Genomic DNA, 23,773 nt, shown 5'->3' with positions numbered 1-23,773 from the left:
TTGGGTGTCTCTGTCCTGGTGCCGGGGCGCACGCCGAGACGGCGTTTGGTTGGGGCTGAAGGGCATCTGGTGCTGGTGTGGGTGGCTCAGGTGTGGTCTCTGGCCACGCTGGCTGCCTTCAGGGAAGTCACATAACCTCCGAGCCTGGGTGCCTGCATCTGGTGGCAGGAATTGGTTGCAATTCCCAAGTTCAGGGCCGAGGGACAGAGTGGTGGGTGTGCACAGGGCAGCTCCTCAGAAAAAAAAAAAAGGAAAAAAAGAAAAAGAAAAAGACAAAGCTGGCTTGGGAGTAAACTTTAATTCAAACATTTTTGTCGAGCGAAGTCAGCAGTCACATTACGTAGAGACCGCGTTGCGTTCAACCATCCAGGCAGCTCTTTCGTCACATCTGTTTTCTTGCCCAGAGCCTCACCGTGGGCCCTGGTGAAGAAGCTAAAAAGAAGAAGTTAAAATTCTCAAGTTCATGCTAGTTGTGCCTTCATTCATTCATTCAGCAAACGGCCCCACGTGGGGTCTGGCGGGGGAGGGGAAGCTCAGGTGGCACAGGCTGGCCATTCCCTGACGGTGACCCTGGCTCACCTGTGTCGTTGCGGTGTGGACGGCGCCCTCGCAGGGTTGCTTGTGTGGATTAAAGACGAAACCTGCGGAAACCCCCGCCCTGGGGAGAAAGCAGAGCCGCCACCATCACGCCTCACCCCACCACGTGGTCCCTGCCCGCCTGTGGCTCACGGACGGACACCACTCACAGCCACGGTGGCTTGTCCCATCGAGACACTCACCTCTCCACCCCAAACACGGGCCCTTCCTCCACATCCCGTCCCCCCGCAGAAGGCCCCTGATGGGGGGGCTGCCCTCGGACGGGCCTTTCTTGGGGTTGCGGGGAACGGGGGTGGCCCCGGAGCCCAGGACAGGTTCCCGGAGTCTGGCTGGGAGCAGTTGCAGGAGAAGGCAGAACTAGTTCCGCCTGTTTGTTTATCCTGCTTATCTGACCTCAGAACCCAACCATCCTAATGGCTTTTAATGACTCTAACGTGTCTCACGTCTCGACTGGACCCACTGGCCGCGCTCCTCGCCGCCCCTTTCCCACGAGCACTGCCGGTGGAAGTTGGCCCCAGGGCTGGGTGTGTGGCACCGTTGGACTTCCCCAGCGGTCACCCAGGCCCCTGCGTGCTTCGGGAGCTGGCTGCAGCCACACCCCTTTGGGGGGGGCAGAATGGCACCAGCTTCCAGGTTCGGGGTCAACGAGCTCTCAGGAACCCGTCTCTCTCGGCCTCTGGGGTCCCGATCTCCTCCCCGGAGCCTGCCTCCTGTTGCGGGGGTGCCTCGCCCTCTCTGGGCCCCAGCTGTGCTTGCAGCCCCATGGACCGTTCCCCGGGGGCCTCCTGGTTCTGTAATCCTGCGCCTCTCTTGCTGGCCGGCCCCTTCCTGTCAACATCTGTCCCCACCCCCCTGAAATACACCTGCCTTGGGCCAACCGGGACTCCGCTGGGCGGTTGCCCATGAAGCTGATGACCCCAGGTTGCCGCCCACCTGGGGCCTCCTGGAACCAGGGCTGAGCACCGGCTCCTGTCCCTGCCCTCCTGGCTGCCACCAGGCCAGCTGGACTGGGACCCATGGGACCCCTGCCTCCTCTTCCCTCCCACAATGCCCTCGTCACCAGCAAATGTAGAGACTTCCAGCAGGCGAGAGGTACCGCAGCAGCCACAGGGCACCGAGCCGCTCTGGCCTCTTCCCTCTCTGGCTTGCGCCTTCCACGCCCTCCTTTGTAAGCGAACCATCAGCTCTGCAGTCACCGAGTTGGGGATGCCAGCTGCCAGGGAGCCTGGGGCAGGTCCTACGTCCCCTGCCCTACAGGGCCGGCATCGGGGAGGGGAGGTCCCCTCTTCCGTGGGCTACTTCCCTGCACCCCCTCCTACAGATGAGCTCCGGCGATGGGGAGCGTCAGCCTCGCTGCCGTCGCTCTCGGGACATCTCAGGAGCGGCGTTGAGAGGAGAGTCGAGGCCAGGACTCACAGGTGGCCCTCAGTCTAGGACAGCGGTTGTCAGCCCGGAGCCACGCTGTCCGTCCGGGGGACACTGGGGACATCTGAGGACATCCCCCCTAGCTGGGGGGAGGGTGCTGCCAGCGTCGGCCGTTGGAGGCCGCGCGACAAAGCTTCCGAGGCCAGCGGTACTGCTGGGGCTCAGCTTACCTGACACGAGGGACCCTGCATACCTGCTGTTTCTCGGAGCCAGTCGTGAGGTCTCCGGGGGGCCTCTGAGTAGCTGAGGGGGTGTGCGCTCGGCACAGCCGTTAAGTCACTGCTTGGTGCCTGCATCCCGTGTGGGAGCGTCTGGGCTCCAGGCCTGGCTCCGTCCACCTCCAGCATCAACGCTGAGGCTCACCCTGGGACGCCGCCGGGGAGGGTTCAAGCATGACACCTGGGTTACATTCTGGGCTCCTGGCTTCTGCTTATCCTTAGCATCTGGGGAGTGAGTGAGAGGAGGGGAGATCCCTCTGTCTCTGGGCTCCTGGGTCTGCTTATCCAGCATCTGGGGAGTGAGCGAGACGAGGGGAGATCCCTCTGTCTCTGCCTTTCAAAAAAAAAAAAAAAAAGTAGAAGAGAATACCCACCTTTTCGTGGTTAGATGAAGGCGCTTTTGATTTAGGGGTTGAGGGGCTGGTGAGTGCTGTCCCCCAAAGATCCCTGCCAGCCCTGGATCCCTCTGAGCCCGCCCCATGACAGCTGATGACCCTAGCTCCCTGTCTGGCCACTGGGGCCACCCACCCCTGCACCTCCAACCCTGGGTGGTTGTCCCATGTGTCTACTGTGGGGGAGAGTGTGGCATCTGGGTGTCCCATCTGCAGCCAAAGCACAGCGCGCCCGCCCCAGCCTGCACCCGCCCAGCCTGCGCCCGCCCTGGCCCGGGGTCCCCAGCCCCAGGTCTTGTGGGCCCCTCCCTGCTGCCCTCACCCTGTCCTGTTTGGCCACGTCCACGGTCACCGCTCCACCCTTCCCTCTTTGTGTGCCCGTGGCCTCCGGGCTCCTCCCGCGGCTCAGCGGGGGCCCTGCTCTTGTTCTTTCCTCCTGGCCTCCAGAGCGGGTTCTCACGAACGCCACTTGCCTGGTCTGAAGTCCTTCCCGCCAGCCTCAGCATGGACTCACAGCTCCCGGGGGGCGTCCTCCTCTTCCCCTGCGGAGCGTGGGTGGGGCAGGGGGCCGAGCTGTCCCGGGCTCCCCAGTGGGGTCGGAGAAACTGGGACTAAGCCCACCCCATGGGTGCAGGCAGCTGCAGCTGGTGGGTGCTCAGCCCGCCTTCCCCAGTGCTGCGCGGCGGAGTGGGTGAGCTGCTGTCACGGCCCACACTGCCCTTCTTCACCCAGCCCACCTGCGAGTCCCACTGGGGTCTGCTCCCTGCTCCAGGGCCATCTCCCCCCGAAAGAGGGGGCGGTCTCTGCTCCTGCTGCCTCCCAGAAGACCTGGGCTAACCCTCTGCACTGCCTGCCTCGGGCTACAGCGAGCCAGGGGACAGCCAGCGGCACTGCCGAGGGCAGCCAGGTGCTCTCGGGACCTGATGGGCCTGGCCTGGCACTGTCCCTGCACAGCCACCCGGCTCACGTTTCCTGGAGGAGGAAGTGAGGGTGCAGAGATGTCCCTCGCTTTGCCCCGAGGCTGGGGTGCTTCAGAGCCGGGGTGGCGCCCCGCTACTGAGAGCCCCAGCCTGGGTGCCTGTGGCTGACCCCGCATCCACACCTGGTAGAGGTCTGAGCTCCGGGCACGGGGCTGCCTCCGGTCCATCATTCATTGGTCCGTTCACTTCCTTGGGAGAGAACGCATGATCAGAGAGATGTTTCATTCGCTCACCTCGCCCTGAGCTCTGGTGGGTCGGGCACATCCTAGGTGCTCAGTGGAAGGGTCCGATGTCTCTTCTGTGGGGAGTGGGGGGAGTCTCTGGCCACTGAGTTAGGAATCAGGCATTCAGAACCTGGAACTTGGGACCTCAGCATGCAAAGCCGAGAGCTTCTCCACTGACCTGATGGTGAGAACAGGGGGCTCAGACGGGGAGGGGATCTGCAGGGGCCCCCAAAGCCCCAGGCCTGCCCCTCTGGCTACAGGTCTCCATCAAGCAGCCGCTCTGCCGTGCCCGCAGGACGCACACGGTGGAGCCCAGCTCCCGGTGCGTGTGCGGCTGCGTGAGGTGTGGAAGGAAATCAGAGAAGAGAAGGGGGCCGTTCTAGGTCCTCACACACCCTCTGCCCTCTGCCCTCTCTGTGGTGGACTGGGAAGTGTGGTCCCATTTGCAGCTGGAAACCCGGAGCTTCGAGAGAAGCCAGCCACCCGGGCGTGCAGGGGGCCGAGAGCCGAGAACGTGGCAGGGCAGCCCGGCCAGCAGGGAGGGGTGTGTGCTGGCGTCCCCCGGGAGCGCCCGGCTCTGTCCTCCTCTTCTGCACGGCCCGGGGTGGGGTCTTTCTCCCATTGCACCTCCCTTTCGTTCAGGTGTAAAATGGAGCCAGAAGCCTCCTGCCTGACGGGCTTGTTGAGGGGCTTGAATGGGGGCGGGAACTGGGGGTGGGACAGGCCAGTGCTGGCTTCCCTGGGAGCTTTGCTATTCTCCTCACTGGAGAGAACTTTCGTTCAAGACCCCGAGGTGCCCACCCCTCCTCGGCAGGCAGGGCAAACCCCTGAGTCTCTGAGCTGCGGCTCCCTGTGGGTCAGACCCCAGTGCACCCCGCGCCCCAGGAGCTGCAGCCAACAGATCGGCTCTTGTCGCTTGTTTTGTCGCCACTGCTCTGTCGAGACTGTGAGCGGTGAATGGGAAGGACGGAAAGAGAAGTTTTGATGCTGAAGACAGAGAGGGGCGGGGACCGGGCAGCTGGGAGTCGGCCCGCAGGGCCTGCGGCTCCTGGCCATGTCTCCCAGCTTCTCTGGAAGCGCTGGGCAGACACCGAGTGGCCCTCTTGCTTCATCTCCTGCGGGGCGTTGCGACATCGGCGCAGGGTAAGGAGTGGAGCTGGCCTGCGAGAGCCGCCTGAGTCATGGGAACCTGGGAGCTTCTCCGGGGAGTGTCCTGCAGCTGGGGCGGGGCCTGGCCGGGGGAGACCTCGTTGTGCAAGGAGCCACCTGCCAGGAGCACCCCGGGTCTGCGTGGAGGCCCAGGGATCTCTGGGGGCCTGCGGAAAACTGGAGCGGCTGCTTTGTCCTCCCAGTCGGGGTGGGGAGGGGGCTCAGCCGGGACTCCGGTGGTCTCCGGAGCAGACCAGCAGGCCAGGGCTACTTCTGCCCCTTTCCCGTTGTTCCACCTGCCGCATGAGCTGGAGCAAGTCAGAGTGTCGGGCTTCCTGTCGGCCAAGGGAAGTGGTCCGACTTGCTCTCTCCGGTCCAGCTCAAGTTTCAGATTCTCTAGGTTGAGTTCGCAGTCCAGAGTCTGGAGCCCCCTGTGGGCTCCCAAGAGCTATGAGGTGAAGAAATGAATGAACAAGTGATGGACCCACACACAAACGCCTCCCTCTCCTTCCTGCCCAAGATGCTCGGCGCAGGGCCAGCTGGGAGGAGAATGGTCCGCTCGCAGAAGCAGGTGCACAGCCCGAGTGCAAAGATTGCCTTGGAGGGGCTCGGGCCAGCGGCTTAGAACAAACCGATGGAGGGCATGCGTGTAGTCAGCACGTTCCACTCGAAACACTTCCAGGGAGAGGCGCCCTGGAAGTCGGACACATCTGGTGGGGTAACGCTGGGCGCGCTGTTCTTGGAGGCGGGGCCCGGCCCCAGCGCCCAGAGCCCATGCGAAAAGGCAAATCACTGACACTGCGGCTGGGCCTGAGCGCCTGACGCACCCTCCTGTTGGATGGAAAACACAGTTTTCATCAGTCCTGTATTAATTATGGCCGCCGAGAGCTGCAATTGGCAAAGGCGCACTTGGAGCTCATGACTCAGGGCTGACTCAGTGCCGGGCCGGAGCTTTCCATGGCCTGAAGCTGGGCTCCCCTTTTCCTGGAAACGCCGTCGCGGCTGCCAAGCCCTCCGGCAGCCGACCTTCCCCGGGCTGGGGGCGGGAGGTGGTGATTCCCCCCACCCCCGCTTTGCCTTCAGCCCACCTGTGGCTGCCCTTGTCCCAGCCCGAGAGGGGGGTTTTAGCTTCCTCTCTTGGGTGGTGGGGAAACTGAGGCCTTGACTTTGAGGCACAGGGTCCTGGATCTGAACCCGGCGTTTGGTGACTTTGGACGTGACGCTGTGTTTCGTGGCTGTCCTGGAGGAGGTGGCTGTCGGGGAGCCGGCCCTCGCCGCCCGGCAGCTGCGGCTGTGTTCCTCGGAGCCGGAGTGGCCCCTGGTCCCAGCCGCGGGGATGTGAGGCCTCGTGGAAGTAAAACACGCGGCAGGTTTCCCACAGGCCTCGCGTCCTCAATCCTGGCTTGTGTCTGCACTGATGGCTGGATTGCCCAGCCGTGTGGGCGTGGCTTCCTGTGTCACCTTCTCGCCGACGATCATCTGTGCCCTTCAGTTGTCCCCAGGCCTGGCCCTCGGATGACCACTCGGAGGGTCCCGAGCAAAGGCCTGCCCTGTGGGTGATGTCACATGTCTGGTGCACCCACCCCTCCTCCCTGGGGACAGCCCCCCCGAGCCTGCTTCCTGGGAGGGGGCACTCCACAGACCCCCCCCGACAGATGAGGAGACCCGGCTTCCGAAAGACTAAGTGACTTTCTTCCAGCCAAGATGAGAATTCGGACCTGCCATGGCTTTTTAAAGAAAGATTCAGGTGGGGGTCCCAGGACTCAGCTCCTCTTTGTGCACCGACACTGCCGCTCAGCGCCCTCCCGCCGGCCCCCCGGGGACCTGCGATGGCCCCAGCGCAGGGACAGTTGAGTGTGAGCTGCCCTCTAGCTGTGGGTCCTGCCCTTGGCTCTCCACGCCCGTGAGTTCCTGTTCCCTCTCATCCACACTCCCGGGACTGTGCATTTATTACTCTATCTTTCGCTCGTGAGCAGTGCTGAGCGCCCAGGAAGCTCCAGCTCACTGTGGCCTCACCAGGACAGCAAGCGGGGTCTGCCCAGCTCCCAAAGCAGCCCCCCAAGCAGGGGCCCAGGGGCTGTGCGGCTCGGGGTCGGTGGGCTGCAGCTCCGTGGCCGAGGGGACCTGAGAGAGGCGGGTGCTGCCTCCTTTTCATTGTCGACGAGGCCAGCGAGCGTTGGCAGTCACGGTGAAGGCGGCATGAAACAGGACTTCATTTTGCCCAACGCTGCAGCACCTACACTTGTCTGGCCACAGAGTGTCCCCGCCTTTCCCCTCCGTTCCCTCCCCTCCACTCCCTGCATCTCTCTCTCACTCTTTCAAATCACTGCAGACCCCAGAGCCTTGGAAGGAGGGATCTCACTGGGATGTTCTGACGGCGAGGAGGACGTGGTCCACACGTGGCCTGCACATCGCTTTGCTCCCGCGCCTGCTGGGGGTCTGCGCTGGCTACGATGCCCAGCACCTCCCACGGCCCCAAACGTCCCCTCTCCTTGTCTCCCGTCTGAGCACACAGGGAGGCGTGAGCCCGAGTGCCCCTGGTCTGCACAGGTGCCGACTGCTCTCCTGTGACCACTGGCACCCCCGGTGCGGTGGCATCTCCCGACCAGGGGGCCTCCGGGGCACCCCCCGCTCAGCTCCGGCACCCCAGGTGCCATGGTCTGCCCTATTGTGTGAGACTTGGGGTGAGAGGGGGAGGCTGATTGCTCACCGCGAGTTCATTTTATACAAATGAGCCGGCCGGTCTGCACTTGCACCCAGTCCCGCCGAGGCAACAGGAAAGACGAGCTGGGCCGTGACCGCCTTTGTAGCTCCTTGCTCCCTGGCCGGGGCTGCTCCCAGCTGTCAGAGTGACTTACGGCTCCTGACACAACAGCCGTTGCAACACTGTCTTTTCCATGAGGGTTTGGATGCAGGGCCGTGTGCAACCTCTCAGAACCCCTACAGTTTGCCTGTGATGCCCCGGGGCCGGTTCCCACCTGAGAGCCATGACGCTGTCCATCCTCCCCCTGGCTGGAAGGCCACGGCTCCAGTACAGTCTTGCTTCCAGGATCTTAAAACGGCTTTTAACCCAGTTGTGATGATTCACTGCTGGACAGCCCTGCAGTCTTGGAGCTCCTCCTGGCCCGAGTCCCCTTTTATCTCCCATCTCCTTCCCTTTCCTCCTTCCCTGCCCGGCTCGTCTTCCTTTGGCCTCCCCTGCAAGGCCCAATTAGCAGACAGGAGGGGCTGTGGTCCAGGCCACCGTGGTGGGTGGTCTCTGACTCTGGGGAGATGGGCTGCTGACGTCACTGGGAAAATCTTCCCAGGAGATTTCAAAGCACTGGAGACGGAACTGTTGGTGTGAATTAAAAAGAAAAAAAATGAGGCAAAATATCTCAAAGGCAGCATTTGGACACTGCTGGTGTCTGACCTCACCCCTGCTCGTCCCGACCCCCCAGCGTGCACATCCCGGGATCCCAGCTACGCTCAACCCTCTGCACGGCTGCAGGGGCGGGGAAGGGAGGAAGGCGGACCTCCGATGCTCGCGGGGAGCTGGCTCGGGGACATGCGCTGGGTGACGGCCACAGCCTGTGTCACTCCTCAGGCCGTGGGAAGGCTGATGGTGATTTCGAAGCACCGTGATAGGTGTTCAGGGCGTGCACGCAGCTGGCAGGGGAAAGTCACACGGCTCCCAGGTGCCGCGGCCGGGACCCAGGGCAGCCGTGTACTTCCGCACTGTCCCATAGCAGCATGCGGTGCAGGCATGATCCCCTCCAGACTTCTGTAGGTGTGGGGTGGAGAACACTGCCCTCCAGACCTCACCCCTGCCCCCAGGGCAGCAGGACCCCCTCATCACGACCCCGTGGGCAGCAGCAGGCATCGGGATCCATATCCCCGAGACGAGGAGCAGTGGAGGGTGCGTGGGTCTTCACCCTGACTCAGCAGATCACACCCCTCCCCAAGGACGTGGCAGTATGGGGCACGCACGACAGTGGCCACAAACGACGGCAGAGACAGCCGTGGCTCCCACGGTGGCCACTGTGGCTGTCATTTCTCCGTGAGGAGGGCAGGGGTGGGCAGACTCAGGTGTCGCTCTGCTCCCGCCATGGTGCACTCTGTAAACCGTGTCTTCCTCGGGTGGCGCACGTGGGTGGTGAGATCTGGGTGCATAAAGAGTGGATAAGGGCGTGACAGGCAGGGTGAGGGGCACGGCAAAAGCCGAGGCTGGAATAGTGAGCAGCTCGACTGGAAAAGAAAGAAGATGCACTAGGACCCACGGGGACTCCCCAAGAACCCTGGTGCCAGAGGAGCCTGGCGGGGCGGGGACAGGCCCTGGGCAACACCGGGTTGGCAGAGGTGTGTTTGGAAAAGAGGACGTCAGTCCTCTCCAAAAAGTGTCCGGAGCTGTGTCCAGCCCTGGGTCGGGGGGTTCTAGGCCCTCGGCCCAGCCCCACAAACCCACAAATCCCTCTACCTTTCAGCCAATGGAAAACATTTCCGGAGGGCCCGGGAGAGCCCGTTCGGAGACTGCACCCGGCAGATTCCTGATGCCCAGCCAGGGCACTGAGCAAACCCCAGATACTTTCTCCACACCTCCCTTTGGAAACGGTTCCTGCCAGTCCAACCTGCGTTTGAATTCAAGGGAAACACGGAACACATGGTTTTAATCCAGGACACTTAAATCATCAAAATCTTGTAGGCTGATGGTCTGGAGGCCAACAGGAACACCAGAGCCTTTAAAAAGTTTCTTCTATTCCACCAGCCATCAGGAAGCGGCCCTTTTCCAAGAGGAAACCAGATTTCGGCTGCACAGGGGCTCTGCATTCCGTGCCAACCCAGCACCCTCAGGACTCGGCCAGGTCTGCGGCTGCTGCTGCACGCTACAGAGCAGACGCCCTCCCAGAAGGCCCTCCCTCGCCCTCCCCGTGCCACCGAGCTCTTGGCGAGATGACAGGGACAAAGCGGGAGAAGGGAGAGCCACTAGAAAGGACCAGGCGGTGGTGGGGAGTAGCCGGGAACCACGACAGACCTCAAGGGAAATGGGGACCCTATGTCTCCTCTGGTGGCCTGGGCTGCTACTCATCGTGCGCGTGCCTGGGGGTGGGCCACGGGCTGCTGCACCTCCAGCCTTACTCTTCGAGGACAGACACCAGGGCTGGGCGTGGGGGAGAGGAGATTTCCAGCAAGAGGGGAATCAAATGAAACACAGCCACAGACCGCGTGGGGAGGGCAGGACAGTGCCTGGCTGGGAGCACACCTGGCTGGGCAGAATTGCATCTGGTTTTGCCCAGACTTTGTCCTTGGTAGGTAAGGTGCGTCCACTCCAGCCACACCCACCCCCGCTCGGGCTGCCGGAGTTCTGCACCTCCCACAACCAAGGGACAGCTTCATCACAGCTGGGCGCTCCCTGTGGCACCAGGAAGACACGGTTACAGAGTGCCCCGTGGTGGGAGCAGAGCGACACCTAAGTCTGTCACCAGCCCCGGCGCCTCCTCGCCGAGAATGACAACCAGTGGCCACCATGGGAGCCGCTGCCATCTCCGCTGTCCACCTGAGATCTGTTTTGTGGCCACTGTCATGTGTGCCCCACGCTGCCATGTCCCCGGGGAGGGGGTGGGATCTGCTGACTCAGGACGAACACCCGTGCACCCCCACTGCTCCTGGGCACATAAAACAGAACACGGCTGGGATAATAAGATTTTGTTTCTTTTTTTCTCCCTCAAGTTGCCGATGCTGTTGTGAGGAGGCCCAGAGAGGTGGACGGGGCTCGCCTCTGTCCTGCCGCCTCCTTCTCATAGCTCTCTGTCCCCAGGTGCAGCCATGTTTTGGGGTGCAGAGAAGCTTGTCCACTTGTGTTTCCCGCTGGGCCTGGATGGCTGAGCATCCGTCTTCCAGCCCAGGCTCTGCCTTCTGGCTGCAGGACGCCCAGCGACTCCCGGGTCTCCCTCCTCCATCACATGGCTGCACTCCCGGTCCAAGCCACGTGAGCCCACGAGCGCTGGGTAGAACGCGCTCTAGGAACCGTGTCTCCACGTCTGGGCACCTGGTGGAATGCAGGCTGAGAGCTGAGGCCTGGGCTGGCCGCTGCGTACCACGAAAGCGTGGGGGAGCCGTGGGCCAGCTCTCAGCTGTGGCACCAAGGGCTCTCCCTGGCGGAGCGGCCATGTGAGTCAGCCTCACAGCTGTGGCACGGATGTGCTGCGCCGGGGCCTTTCCATGTGTTCATTCCCCCGTCGGTCCCCACTCGGGGTCATGATCTCCTCTGGTTGGCCTCCCACCTGTTCCAGGAGCCCTGGCTGGGATCTTTATGGTGCTGAGCGAAGGGTCCGTATCTCTCTGTCCCTACACAGACTAAACAGGGCAGACTCAGAACTGCTGCTCCGCTCTGGATTTGGAGCAGGAAACAGGGTCCCCTGGGAGACAGTAACCTGGAGTTAGACGGCAAATCCAACAAGCCAGCAATCATGGTGACATCACAGAGCCACGTGCTCTAACCACGAGTGATGACATCACCTACTGAGGTCCCTGCTAAGGGCCACGTGGATATCTGTAGCATCATTCGCGGGACACACAATCCTGCACTTCAAACAGCCGGCTGTAGAAGCTCCAGTCCCACCTGTTGCTGCTTTGGGAGGGCCGGGCCAGACGGCTCCAGGGGTGTTAAGCAGACCTTGGGCCGCACGTTGCCCACACCCAGTTCCAGGCAACGTCACTGTGGAGACCCAGCTTGACATCACGCTGTGGCCGGGTGGTCAAGGCATGGGAGACAGGCTCACGCCATTTCTAGTATCGAGGACCATGGCTTCCGGCTTCGACGCGGAAGAGCAGAGGGAGGCAGCCAGTGCAGAGACCTGCACTGTCCCTCCTGCACACCGAGGGCTGAGAGACTTGCCCCGGGGCAGAGACAGCACACGCAGGACGAGACAACGGGCTCTGTCCACGCTGGTGAATGTCCTCGGTATCTCAAGTCAAACGGCCCAGGGTTCCCTGGAGAAAGCAGCCCGTGACCTACCACGCAGCAGCAGCGGTTATACACGTGCAGGGGAGAAATCGTGACACGAAGCAGACGAGGGGGAGGCACAGCTCAAGTGAGCAAGGAAGCAGCAGAGGAATCCAGATACGTGCTTCCCCATAATATTGAAAATAGGATGCAAAGTATGGTCTTTTTAAAAATGATACATTTCCTTTTAAGAAATTATAAAACAACATAAGGAGATGAAAGTGAGCTGGCAGTACTCAAGTACAAAACTGCTGTGAAAAAGAAAAATGTTGCATAAATTAGAGCCTCATTAGAATCTACACAATCAGAAGCAACATGGTGGAAAAACTTGATCCATGACCTGCCGGCCGGGCTGTCTCCAGGGGGCAGTACTGAGCAGGATGTGCGTCGGAGGGCAAGACTCCACCCTCAAATGCCAGTTACGCCTCACACTGGCTCAAAACACCACCCCCTCCTTTTTCAACATCCATCAATACAAAACTATAAAGATGATCCATCTATCTATCATCTCTCCGTCTGCCATCTGTCTATCTTAATGAGGGACAGGCAGACAAAAGGAAGAAGACAAATTGACATTCTGAGGAAGAGACTGGAACAGATGACAGAAAAGTATTTAATGATATAACCAAAGAAAACTGTCGAAATCAAGGCTGAGCAGAAGAAATGGGTGACTCAGCAAGAGTGACTCTGCTGTGCGCCCTCACGGAGATGCTGAATTTCAAGAGCAAGGAATGGATTCTGTTGGCTTGTGGCAGAAAACACGAAGGTTAAGGTATGAGAGAGAAACGTAGTCAGGGTTATTGTAGAGTTTTCCACACCAGCGCCTGCCAAGGGGTGAAGGTAGGACTGCAAGGTGTGCTCCAAGCACTCTAAGCAGGTGACAAATGTGTTAGAAACAGCGGGGAGTGTGCACAGACTGAGTGCCATACCCACGGGACTTTCAGGGAAAATAAACACTCCCCCAAGCTGCAACTCTGAGTTCATCTCGTCTTTAAATCTAGACAAGACAGAGATGAGCTAAAATAAATAGAGCAATAATAATGATGCTATGTCAGAAGGTGAGCATGTTAGTCATTTAAATGGCTAAACCCCAACTTCGTTCCCTGGACTAAATGTAAATATTATAAACTAGATAACAGTAGCACAACTTAAAAAAAAGCAGAGAGGTGGAGAAGGAGAGTTTATGATGTTAATTTCGTCCTCCTTCACAGCAGGGAACTAATAGTCTCAAATTAAAATGTGATTTAAAGATCACTCCAAGCCCATGTGTGCTGTGATCTCTTGTCTTAATTTAAGGAGATCTTTTAGGGAGGAAATCATATCCCGTGTACTGAAGAAAATAGATCTGAAAAATACCTTCTAATTTTACTTGAGTTTTCAGTCCATTCGTTTGAAGGAATTTACTCAAGCAGAATAGAATTTTTTACTTTTCAATACTGAAAATCGTGTGTATGTGTTCCTATTTTTGCTCCCTTATCTTTCTTTCACTTTGACTTCCCCACGGGGTAAAGCCTAGAGTGATGTGTACCAAATATTGATGGCCATCGTTTGAGTCGCGGGATTTTGGATAGTTATTTTTTAACTGGATCCTTTAAAATGTTTTTTATACTGCTGGAATATTTTCATCACGTGCCATGTTTACCAAACAAAGGAAGGCAATATTTCGAAAGCAAAAACAACCCCCCCCCCCAGCCTACAAAACAAGCTGTCGTCATGGGTGCCCGGATTCCAGCAAAGACTGCACACTGACCTTATGTGTTCGAGCGTCTTTTGAGACTATCTGAAGTGCTTTGAAATTCAGCCTGCGTCTTAAAGCAAATGAAGCCATACACGGAACAAAGGAGAACTACAGCGCAGTGAGGTTGTAGGCCCTGATGCCCTTGTCTTCGGCGTTGTCCCCCAAGGCATGGCCACAGGAAACACGTGTGTCGTGGGAGCATTTAGACACTTGCTTGTCATCCACTGATCTACTTCCTGTCCTAGCTGCTAACCATACCCTCTCCATGCTATCCCATAACAATAATGTTGTTTATTATTTGCTAAGTCTGGTATTATCCCAATTTCATAACAATCCATGAGCGAGGCGGTGGCACACCCATTTACAGATGGAGAAATGGAGGCTCATGGGGCTTCAAGTGACTTGCACGAGGAGTTTGACTTTCTTTTCTTTTTTTTTTTTTTTTTTTTTTTTTTGACAGGCAGAGTGGACAGTGAGAGAGAGAGACAGAGAGAAAGGTCTTCCTTTTGCTGTTGGTTCACCCTCCAATGGCTGCCACGGCTGGCGCGCTGTGGCCGGCGCACCGCGCTGATCCAAAGGCAAGAGCCAGGTGCTTCTCCTGGTCTCCCATGGGGTACAGGGCCCAAGCACTTGGGCCATCCTTCACTGCACTCCCGGGCCATAGCAGAGAGCTGGCCTGGAAGAGGGGCAACCGGGACAGAATCCGGCGCCCCGACCAGGACTAGAACCCGGTGTGCTGGTGCCGCTAGGTGGAGGATTAGCCTAGTGAGCCGCGGCGTTGGCCGGAGTTTGACTTTCAAGCCAGCTCCTAGGAGCAAGATCGGGATGGTAGGTGAACGTGTGGGAGCCGGGGAGTCAGGAATGGACTGTAGAATCTGTCTCCTGAGCCGGTGGCTTGTTATTCTGTGAAGCCTCTGGGGACGCCACCGCCCGTTTCCCACGCGTGCGTCTGGACAGGGCTTCTCTCGCTCCAGGAGTCTGAGAGAGCGCAGACGCCCTGGACTTGGGCACTCAGTGCATTGCATGGCCCTGGGCACCGAGACCGGGTCAGCTATCAGCAATGACGCCACCTTCTCACGGGCTTCAGCAAGCAGCGACCGGTGGACGAGGATTCGCTGTGCCGGGAGCAAAGGAACAGCTCTGATGGTGTGATCCTGGACCCGCTAAGGACCACCACGTGGATCCCAAGCACAAAACCAACACAGAGCGAGACAGAACCAAGAAATGGAGGTGGACCAATTCCCTCTGCATCACTGGAGCTCCTGGATCCACCCTAGCTGAACCTAGCCAGCACAGACCCTGGAGCTACGCCGGGCGGTGAGTCCCGCATGACCTTATCCGGTTGCGTTTCGGTCAGTTGAGACTGAAGGGTCTCTCTGCACCTGGAGAGAGCAGGCTGGAGGAAGCGGAGGTGGTATCGGAGGTCCTCACTCTCAGGGCGGACCCTTCCTATGAGAGGTGCCCTGGAGGGTGCCGCTCAATGAACTCACGCCACGTGTCGGCCCCCCAGGCGCAGCCTTGTTCCTGGAGGAGTCAGCCTGAGTCGCTCCCTCAGCACCCTTTCCCCATCGCGATGGAACTGGGGTAGACGAAGGAGTCGCAACCAAGAGTTGTCACTTGCAAGGTTCTGTTTTCGATGCTCCAAGCGGGAAGCACGGTCGTTGCCTGTGGAGGTGCACGTGAAGTCACGGCCATGACGTCCATCTCAGGACCGGAACCACAGAAGCGAGTGAGGTGACAGCGTCTGTTTCAAACACAAAATGTGTCGTGCCACGAGCGATGAGAAGTCAGACGGGGACTTCCTCTCAATGCAGGTGGACGAGGGGGCGACCTTCTTTCCTTCTTCGGGTGTTTTCCGCAGTCCAGGTCCATGTTCCTGCCCGGACACAATCCCGGTGGTTCCCTCTACCACCAGGCGAAGGCGAGGAGAAAACGCACCACCAGCCCTGCCTGTCGCGGAGACAAAGGGGAGGAGGGAGCTGTCCCAGCGGCAGGTTACAGATGCAACGCTGGGAACCCCATGTGATGCGCGTTAATTCCAGCGGGCCCCTTTATTGGATTGTGATCTGATTGTGTTTACAAATATATAGCCAGAAGGCTTTTAATTTTGGGGCAATTTCATTGTTCATAGATATATATCTGGCTGCAGATCTACATCTATGAAATTATGTGCTTATGTGTTTTAAATGAGACGCAGGCCTTCTCCTGTAATGCAATAATGCTCCTCCTTTATGATCTACAGTTGCCCAAAGTTGGGGCAATTTTGCAACAATCTTATTTGAAATACCATACTAGATGAAAGATGTAAATAACGTGATGTTTCGAGACCCGGCTGAAATTTGAATTCATTGGCATTTAGCAGCCGCCGGAGCTAACGAGAACCGACTTTATTAAATGGCAGAGATTGGGTTCTTTTTTGCTTTTCCAGCCACTTCTCGCCTCCTTGCTGTTTATTTTTCTTGTAAGCCTGAGTTCAATAAATAAACCCAACCAACAATTAAAAAGTCCCCAAATGATTCTAGATTGAAAAACGCAAAAATAGCCTGGCTGGCACTTCACTCGCAGTGGAGTTTGATTAAATTCTCTAATTGCATTCGCGCGGGTGGGGACGATCACAATGCGCTGGCTGGTGCTCGGAGCAGAGGCCGCCCCACGCGGAAACCGGGCGGGCGGGATGGGCACGCGCTCTTCCTCTTTGCGAGCCGCCTTCTACCACTCACGGCACTGATTTGGGTGAGATACTATGCTACTCCCTCCTGTGCTCTGTGGACACTTCGTGGCCCTGCCTGCAACCTAGGAGCCTTCAGTATCGGCCAGGGGAGCCCCTCTGCAGGTCGCTGGGGCCAAGGCAGCTCCTTACCCGGTCGGCGACTGGATGTCCTGTGTTGGGGATGAGGGGACCAGCAAGCTCCTTGGAGAAACGGGAGGAGAAAGTCGGAGGAAGACTTCGGTAGGATTCCTTTGGAGCAACTGTGGTATCTGCCATTGAACTGGACCCAGGCAGGGCGGGGGTGGGCACTGGGCCTGGAGGCTAAGACGCCTGTGCCCACACTGGAGCCCCTGGGCTCCGGTTCTCAATTCTCAATTGGGCTCCCAATTCCAGCTTCCAACAGTGCAGGCCCCGGGAGGCAGCAGTGACAGCGCGAGAAGCTGGGTCCCGGCCGTGTGCGTGGGGACCTGGGTCGAGCTGCAGGCTCCTGGCTTCAGCTTGGCCCAGCCTCCATCTCTGTAGGCATTTGGGGGCATGAACCAGTGGGTGGGAGTTCTCTCTGTGTGTGTGTGTGTTTCTGCCTCTCAAATAGTAAGAAAAGACAAGAACAAGAAAGACAAGAAATGAAGAGAAAAGAGAAGAAAAGGCAGGGTAGGGCCCGAGGGCAGTCTGCGAAGATGGGCCGTCACTCTTACAGCTCAGTTCACGTGTCACCTCCTCCAGGAAGCCCTCTCTCTGTCATCCACGGCTGTGTCCCCGGTGCACTGTGTGCCCCGTATGGAGACTTGGTCTGCTTTCGTATGGTCACTGTCCCTATTGCCTTCTGCCTCCCCAATGCCTCTGGGAGCTCTTTGGGGTCAGAGATCCATGCCTGGGTTTTGTGTGTTGCCCTCAGGGTTTGGCCCCTGGCGGGCTCATAAGGCACAAGCCCTACTGGGTGTGCACTGGGCACCCCTCGTCCCAGAACCCCAGGCCTGAAATGCTGCAAAGTCTGAAAACCGAGGAGCGTGGACGTGACGTCACGTGTGGAAGATCCCACCTCTGGCCCCGTGAGACGGGCCACAGTCTAAACGTAGGTACACCCACCTGCAGCCCACGTGTCTGAGGGTGTGTGTGGACTCCCGGCCCAGACCCGAGATATCTCACTGTGCAAATATTCTGAAGTTGGCAAATCTCTGCCATCGGCAACAGCTCCGTTTCCGGGGGTCTCAGCGGATCCTCAGTGGCCCCGGTGTAGCTGCCCCTGCCCCGGGGCTGGCCTCCTCCCCCCGCTTCCTCCTCCACTGTGTCTGCCCCCCGTGCAAGAAGCCAGGAGATTTGGGCTCATGCAGGTGTGGTTTTGAATCCTGTCCTGCTCACTGTTCACCTTGGTGTTCCCATCTGTAGAATGGGGTAAGTCCACTCATCTCAGAAAAGTGCCGGCCGCTAGTCGGACATCCGAGCAGGGCCAGGAGCACACAGCGACACGCGTCTCTCTGGCCACCTGCTCTCTCCTCTCGCTCCCGCCCCTTTCCTCCCTGAGCTCCCTCGTTCTCACTCCCCATCACCGCGGATGCTGGACCCATCCGGGTACTTCCCGCAGACCGGCAGCTCTAATTCTCCACACCCGTAGTTCCCTGCAGCCTCCCCGCTTTGCCACTGAGCCTGGCCTCAGTTTCCCCAGCTCCTGGCTTCTCCTCGAGTGGGTCCCTGAGAGGACAGCCTGGGCTTGCTCCAGGCTCCCCGTCAGTTCTGACGCCAGCCTCGGCCTCCCCACCTGAGGGGCTGGTCCTGTGTCTGTGCAGCCCGGCCGCCCCACGTTCCCTGCCTCCCGGAGAAGCTAGGGCCTCGCCCTGAGGTGGGACAGCGCTTCCTGGGTGGGACCCACACCCCTGCCTGTACCGCTCAGCCTCTGGAGTTCGCCCCTGCCTTGGCTTTGCCTTCTGGAAACTCCCAGGGGCGGCTTCTGCCCGGCCTGGCCCCGGGCTCTCTGCACTCCTGAGCCCGCCTGCCGCTTGCTGCTTGCCTGATTCTGCAGAGCCCCGTCACCCCGGCTTCCTCCTGTCTCTCGGGCTCCCTAGAGCCTCCTCCCGTTGGACTCCTTCCTGTGCCGCCTCTGTTCCTTCCCCGGCCCCTTCCGGCTTCCCCTCCACTGCTGCCCACTCTGCCTTCCCCCAGGGGCTCCCCTTCCTCTCCTTGCCCCGTGCCCCTGCCCGAGCCTTGCTTGTTCTCTGGCAGCTGCTGGCATCAGGGCCGCTGCCTTGGCAACTCGGGCCCAGAGGGGGACTTCCGGGCTGGGCCACCCGCTGGCCAGCTGGCAAGGAAGACCCTCATCCTGGGTGCTCTACGGACGGACCCTGCTGGAAGTGAGGAGGCTCGCTGGGATCCCCTGGCGGGTGCAACTTCTCAGGAGAGGTGGGAGGGGCTCACAGTTAGTTCTATGGAGTTGTTGCTGGGGGCAACCAGCATACAGAGGCAAGGCCAGACTCCGGGTGATGAATCAGCCCTCAAGGGGAAGAGGGAAAGCCACAGGGCAGCGTCCATAGGGATGGTCCTGGGGGACTGCAGAGCCGAGGACCAGGCCCAGGCCACCGTGCCCAGAGCAGCCAAGCCTTCCGGGCCAAGTGGGACCCTGCAGTCCTGAGACCCCTTGCTAGGAGGGAGCGGGCCCGTCCTGGCTCCGCTTCTCTCACACCTGTAGGTCGGGGTTCTGCTGGTGGTGGCATGGGGGGGTCACCCCTGCCCTACCAGGGTCAGCCGCTGGAGCAACAGAGAGGTCGCCAGCGATGGGAGCAGCAAGGACAGGTGGCCTGGGTGGGGGGAGGGGGCGGCGAGGGTCAGGAGCAGTGGGGGTCCCCGGGAGCAGCAGCAGTGGAAGCCTGCCCCGATCCCCGACCTCCTGCAACTTCTCCCCGCCACAATCTGAGAACAGCCGTTCCCCGGCGGGGCGCCCTTGGCATGTAGAGCAGACAGGTCCAGGCAGCCCGAGGGCTGGGCTGTAGTGGACGCTGTGCTCAGCCACTCGCGCCTGCCCCGGGATGGGCACTGGACCGATGGCCGCGCTGCGCTGTCTGCGTGTCTCCCTCGGTGAAGCTTCTTGGTCAAGGCTCTGTAGCCTGTCCGGAGGCCACCTGTGCCCAGTGCCATGTTAGTGCCAAGATACAAGTGCTCAGCTCCCGAGCCCGGGTGGGGGCATCCCCGAGGGGCTCTCCCAGCTCCAGGGGGTCCAGTGGAGCCCTGGCTTCCCCCTCTGCTGCGTCCTGCTGTCCTCACTCTTCTCTCCACACTCCCACTGGCCTGCTCCCCGGCGCACTCCTCCATAAGCCTGCGCCCAGCTCCCGCGGCCTCACTGTCTGTCTCGCAGGGCCCTGGGCCTTGGTGCCTGTTAGAGTCCCACACTCTAGTCCCTCCATCTCTCTCCAGGGTTTGGGCTGTGTGTCCCCTGGGTGTCCATGCCTCTGTGTCCCCTGGGCCTGCTCCTGCCTCCTCCCTCTTTGCCTTCCCAGGGTCCTGCCTCCAGCCCCTCCCGCCTGGCCCGTGCAGCTACGAGGTGCATTCTGGCCTAGCATGGGGAACGGGAGGGCAGAGGAGGTGTGAGCTTGCTAGTGGGGGTGCAGAGGAAGAGGCGCGATGAGGTTCTCGGGTGCAAAGTCTACCTTCCCTGCCACTTAGGAATCAGCCCGCCCCCAGGTGTGCCCCCAGCCTCACCACCTTGGGAACAAGGCAGAGGAAGAGGTGCGGGCGTGGCTGGGGGATGGCCGTGTCCTGCCGTTGCCTTTTCTGAGACGTGTGCAGAGGCAGGTGGATCCCCCCAGAGGCCTTCGGCAGTGGCTTCTGGAAGCTTCTCCCGCAGGCACCCATGCTCTACGTGGAGTTGCACAGGTGGTGGCTGGGAGGCCAGGCCATAGCTCAAAATCTTTTCAAATTCTCAGGGTTGGCAAAGACCCAAGTGTGTCGCTCTTTTTTTTCTTTGACTCTTTGCTAATCTGCACACCTCCTACACTCCCTCGAGGGGTCTTTACACTGTGGGTTTGGGAATCGTTCACGAGAAACTCAGTGGGGCTTCGCGTCCAGGCAGCCGTCGTCAGCGGTTTCGTTTCTCCCCTCCTTGACCCCACGGTTTAGGCTCTGCTGCCACGGAAATCACTTCTGAGCGTGCACGGAGGACCAGGGTCTCTGAAAGGCCCACTGCCCACGTCCTGGTGCAGCTCAGGGCTGGCCCGGCCCCTCTGCTCCCAGGCCCAGCAACTTTTTGGAAGAAAATGACTCTTTTTTTTTTTTTTTAATTTTGCCTCTGGGTACCTGCAGACTCTGCAGTACAGAAAGAGAGCAAAGGCAGCAAATGGTCTCCCCAGCTTGTGGCTTTGCTGCAAAGGCCTCTGGGAAGCTCTCTTGTAGGTGCCTGCGTGTCTGGCCGACCACATCCTGCAGCGCCATTGGCAGAGCTGGCCCCGGGCCAGCCAGCACAGGGCCTGGAGTGCGCTGCTCCGGGGACACACTGGCGTGTGGCAGCTCGGTGTGGTGGCTGGGTCTGTTTCCAGGTGGAGCATCTGGGTGTGCGGGGGCCAGAGCTGCCTTCACACCTGCCCTGCCACGGGGTGGTCCCGGGAGCACGTGATGGCACGCCCCTGTGCCGGTTTACGGTGGAGAAGGCAGGAGGCTGCCTGAGGCCTTTGAAGCACCCCCTCTTCCTCGGCAGAAGTCCCAGGGGGCTGAGGGCTTCCGCTCCTCCCTGCTGTTGGAAGGGTTTCGGGTGCTTGGTGGGAAACAGTGTGACTGCGATGGAGACGGCTCAGCCTGCGGCCCGGCCTCACGGCTTCCAGATCTGCTGGGCTACACACAGGCCGTGACTTGGTCCGAGGCACAAAGCCCTGAACGTGGACCCGGTTGCTGGCCGGCTGGGTGTGGACAGGGGGGGCTCCTCCTGCTGTGGTTTGCAGCCTGTGAAGCGGGCTTGTCTCAAGGACCCGTGAGGAAATCGAGAGCGAGGGCCGCGCAGCCACGCAGGGCAGGGTGCTGGCTCTCACGGCGGCAGTGGGTGGGAGTCCCAGGCTCCTTCCTGTCCCTTGTCTGGGCACGCGTGGATCCACTCTACCCACAGTGAGACCTGACAGGAAGTGGGTAGGCGTGGCTTCCAAGGCTTGGCTCCACGGGGTGGGGGTGTGGCCAACTCTGCTTCTGCTCACTGGGGAAGTGGGGCCAGAGACGGTGGACGGTTCTGACCTAGAGACAGAGGCCCGGTGGTGGCTGGGCTGGCCTGGGCGCCCCGTGTCAGAGATGCTGCAGTCGAATGCGCACGTGCACACACACAGTGACGCACGTGGAGGGGCTGGTGCTGCGGTGCAGCGGGTTAAGCCTCCCCCTGCAACACCAGCCTTCCGTTTCAGAGCCCCAGTTTGAGTGCCGGCTGCTCCACTTCCCGTGCAGCTCCCTGCTGATGACCTGGGAAGGCGGCGGAGGCCGGCCAAGTGCTCACGCCCCTGCCACCCACGTGGGGACCTGCATGGAGTTCCTGGCTCCTGGCTTGCATGTGGCCATTCGGGGAGTGAACCAGAGGATGGTTCTCCCTCTCTAACTCTGCTTTTCAAATAATTAAAAAATCTTAAAAAAAAATGAGTCTGTACTAGGGAGAGCTGTCATATTCTTAAAAAAAAAAAAAAAAAGATGGGGTTGCATCACACAGAGACACTCGGGTTGGGTTGGAGAGGCCCTGCAGGGATTTCTCCACATGGGCCCCAAGCTGGCGGTTTCTTCTTCCCCTCCCTCCCTCTCTCCCTGCCTCCCTCCTGTCCCCTCCCTCTATCCCTCCCTCCCTCCCTCCCTCCCTCCCTCTTCTTACCCCTTGTCCCCTCCCTCCCTCCCTCTCTCCCTGCCTCCCTCCCTCTCCCCCTCCCTCCCTTCCTCCCTTCCCCATTAGCAATAGCGACTAAGGTTTTCCCCACATGCAACAGCTGGTGCACTTTCCGCCTGGAGGAACACTGCCGCCTGGCTGGGGGACGGTCCCGGCCTGTGTGTGTGCAGAGCTCCTGGGGGCTGAGCACTGGGAGCCAACTCGAGGCTTGTCTGACCTCAGCCCTCTGGGCACCGGTGAGCAGTTAGAGGCACACAGAGGGCAAGGGGGTCTCTGAGAGCCTCGTAACTCACTAGCCCCAGAGATGGGATTTGAACTCAGAATTCTTGAAGCAGTTTTGGGGAAATTTAAAAAAAAAGAGGAAAAAAGGCAAAAACCGTACAGTCCCCTTCTACTCCTGGTGCCCAGAATTGACCGCGGGCCTTTTCCCACTGCTGCTGGGACTATTCTGTCCTGCACGTGCCCAGAACTCCCAGAGCCTTCTAGACACACCCGTGACTGACAGCTGCTCCCAGGGTCACTGGCCTCATTCTGGCCCATTTCCCCTTCTGCAGAAGTTCCCACTGTTGTGGCTTGCAAGCGTCTACAACTTTCATACATATACCCGTGCATGCACCTATCTCAACCACGCGTCACTGGCTTTGTGTTAAACATTCGCCGTCAAAGACCGTCCTGAGCAAAACCAGCAGTCACCTGTTTCTACCCCCTCCCCCTACCTCTCGGCTGTGTTCTGAGACAGATGCGGAGCAGGTGCGTTGCTCCTGGTGGCCGAGCAGACCCCACTGCAGAGCCCTCCCACCCCTCAGCCATGCTGCACCCACGGACTATCACCAAGCCGTGTGGTTTGCCTTCCAATGCCTTCCTGTCCGTGACCTGAGTGGTCACTGGGGGGCCCCGGGCCAGTCCCCTCTCCACTCTGCACATTTCGCTGCCGACTCCGGTGGGATCTTACACGCGCCCTTGCTTGGACCCCATTGCCACAGCCGAGTGCACACCTTGGCAGCAGCCGAGGCTGCGGGCGGTTTCTCTCCTTCCCAGGCAGACGGGTGTGTAGCAAGACTGTTTATCAGGCAACGCCTTGCTGTAGCCAGAGGTGGCGGCTTACAGTGGCAGGAGCGCCCGCGTTGCCTCACGGGTTGCAAGGCACTGAGCTGCGCCCTTGGCCTCAGTGGGCAGATAAGCAGCTGCCTTGGGGAAGGAGCCCTCGATCGCAGGCTGATAAGCTCAGGAAAGGAAAAAAAAAAAACAAACAAACTCGAGAACGAGCCCGGCAGTGGAGCGCCCACTGCAGAGGTTTTTCTGTGCCCATGGGCGTGTCGCTCGTCTCCACACACGGTGACGCAAAAGCTCTGATTTTAATTCAGTTCGGTGGTCACGCGATCACGGAATGAGAGCATGTCAGAGCTGGAACAGACTCTGGGCATTGTCTGGCTGAGCCCTTTAATCTTGCAGGTGAGGACACTGATGGACGGCCGAGCTGCAGAGACTTGTTCAGGATCGTCCAGGGCTGGATCGCAACCCCTGGGCT

At 59.8% G+C, this 23,773-nt stretch overlaps 1 long non-coding RNA gene across 1 annotated transcript; it reads right to left on the bottom strand.

Moving 5' to 3' along the window:
* Window positions 1-279: 279 nt before the first annotated feature.
* Window positions 280-1,645, bottom strand: LOC138847185 (uncharacterized). The gene is made up of 3 exons (XR_011384831.1): window positions 780-1,645; window positions 580-658; window positions 280-432 (listed from the first exon to the last, which is right to left on the bottom strand). It is a non-coding gene; the product is annotated as an uncharacterized lncRNA (long non-coding RNA).
* Between the last annotated feature and the right edge of the window lie 22,128 nt (window positions 1,646-23,773).

Source organism: Oryctolagus cuniculus, chromosome 20, assembly GCF_964237555.1.
Source record: "Oryctolagus cuniculus chromosome 20, mOryCun1.1, whole genome shotgun sequence".
Lineage (NCBI taxonomy): Eukaryota > Metazoa > Chordata > Mammalia > Lagomorpha > Leporidae > Oryctolagus > Oryctolagus cuniculus.
The sequence above is the reverse complement of the archived record's forward strand: the minus strand, read 5'-3'. Positions and strand labels throughout refer to the sequence as shown.